This window comes from Saimiri boliviensis, chromosome X (genome assembly GCF_048565385.1).
Source record: "Saimiri boliviensis isolate mSaiBol1 chromosome X, mSaiBol1.pri, whole genome shotgun sequence".
Taxonomy (NCBI): Eukaryota; Metazoa; Chordata; class Mammalia; order Primates; family Cebidae; genus Saimiri; species Saimiri boliviensis.
This window is the reverse complement of record NC_133470.1, coordinates 100,392,129-100,394,403: the sequence shown is the minus strand read 5'-3', so window position 1 is coordinate 100,394,403 and position 2,275 is coordinate 100,392,129. Positions and strand designations below refer to the sequence as shown.

General features: G+C 37.3%; 1 pseudogene; it reads right to left on the bottom strand.

Moving 5' to 3' along the window:
* Window positions 1–401: 401 nt before the first annotated feature.
* Window positions 402–923, bottom strand: LOC141579936 (small ribosomal subunit protein uS8-like; annotated as a pseudogene).
* Window positions 924–2,275: the final 1,352 nt, after the last annotated feature.

The following is a 2,275-nucleotide window of genomic DNA, read 5'->3' as shown; positions in this document are numbered from 1 at the left end:
CCCAAGTTGCTAGGACCACAGGCATGTGCCATCAGGCCCGGTTAATTTTTTTAAATTTTTTGTAGAGACGAGGTCTCACTATGTTTCCCAGAGTGGTCTCAAACACCAAACCCCAACTGATCCTCGTAACTCGGCCTTCCAAAGCATGAGGATTATATGTTTTTCTAATTTTTTATAACTGATTTTATTATGTTTAATTGAGCTCTCAACAAAGGATAGTGTTTACACGTGGCCATGGCTCATCTTTTTGGTAAGATATAAATATATCTTTGGTAAGATATAAATATATAAATATATAAAGATATAAATATATATAAATATAAATATATAAAGATATAAATATATCTTTGGTAAGATATAAATATATATATATATGTGTATATATATATATATATATATAGTCCATGAGGCATTTTATTTGTAAATATATGTATTACATCCCTAGAAAAAAAATCCCAGGATTTTCCCTCCTGTGTGTTTTCATCTTGCTTCCTCATGGTCCATGATGCCAGCTGAGGTTGCCAGTACAATGAAACCAAACTGGCAGGATGGAAGCAGATTATTCTGTCATTTTTCTAGATCTTTGAGCTGCACATCAAATCTGGGGCTGATCACACCACACTTGTTTAGCCTGCCTGTGAGGTTCACAACAATTTTCCCAGCTCTGTGATCATCAATGATTTCAAATTCGCCAATGTAACCATGCTTCATCATCACTGTGAGAAACCGGACGATGACTTTGGAGCACGGCCTAATAAGCACCTGGCGTTTGCATCTCTTTTTGGCATTGCTGATGCTCTTGAGAGCATCAGCCAGGACATTCATGCGCAACATTGTGGCAGCACGTAAAGATGGCGGAAAGCTGCTAAGCTATTTTTTGTATCTCAAATTAACCCAGTATCGTCATTCCCTTTGATTAAATGCTCCTCCAAGTCTTCTGCTTGCTTTTAAATTCAGTTGTCTGATTATTATCATTATTATAATTAAGTTGTAAGAGTTCTTAATGTATTCTGGATAAAATTCCTTTTTCAGAAATATGATTTGCCAATATTTCTCCCAATCTGTGGCTTGTCTTCTCATTTCCTTAATGGAATATTTTGAAATGCATATTTTTTTCATTTTTTATGAAGTTCAATTTGTTTATTTTTTCCATATGGGTCCTGCTTTTGGTGTTGTAACTAAGAATCTTTGCCTAACCCAAAGATATGGCCACTCTCTGCCATACCTCTTTTCTTTCAGAAGTACATAGTGTCCAGATCAGGTGCCCTTTCCCAAAAGTACAAAATATGGTATCTATTAAGTTGCACAGCAGGTTTTTCACCAGTAGGTTTATAGGTGATTCAGGAGAAATGAAGAACACATGTTTCTCAGTCAAAGGACCTATCTCTATGGGAATTACAGAGGAAAGGGGACAAGTAGAAGGCTGACCCAAAATATCCATAACCTGTATTAACCTGTCACCAGATGGGAAAAGTTATTGACACATTATAGTCCACTAGTTCCCACCTTTGGGATTCCCTCAATTTATCAATTTTGAATCATTTGGCAAGTATTTCCTAGCTGAAAGTTTTGTTCTCGGCTCTCCTAATTCTCTCACCTTTGTAGTTGCTGCATCACCCAGAGCGTCCTTTGGCAGTTCCTTTTCCACTGCCCTCGCTTCTTGCAGTAGCAACATACAGCCTTCCATCTTTCCTTCTTCCCTTTCTGTATTGGTCATTTTGCCTTCAGTAAAAAGTCCTAACTAAGCAGAGAACACAGCAGACTTTAATCTCTTCTTTTCTTTTTTATTCTTAGATTATCCCAAAACTGAGTAGCTGCTGCTAAGATTTGAGTAATAGTTTGCTTCTGCCATCCTACCTTTTCTTTAACTTGGGTTTGGATAGTCAGTAAAAGAGCTAAAATAAAGGTGGTTAGAGACAGAGGACAATTTTTATATGACCTTGGATTCATGTCAATTAATTTTTTAGACTATCTGAACAAATCACTGATGGAAATCAGTGACAGACTCATCTGTCTTATGAGTCAACAGCTGCAATGTCTTCCAGTTCCTCTTTACAAGAAAGGATTCAAGTAACCTCTATCTTCAGATTATCCATATTTGGGGGGATGGTGGATAGTCAGCTTCTCTTGGTCACCATACCCCAATATGAACACCAACATCCTTGCTCCATCAAAGGATCAAAGTCTTCAGGATACAAAATTCCATGTAGTAGCCAGTGCACATCTCCACACGTGGGGCTTTAAACTGAAAACATGCTGCATAGTAGTACTGCAA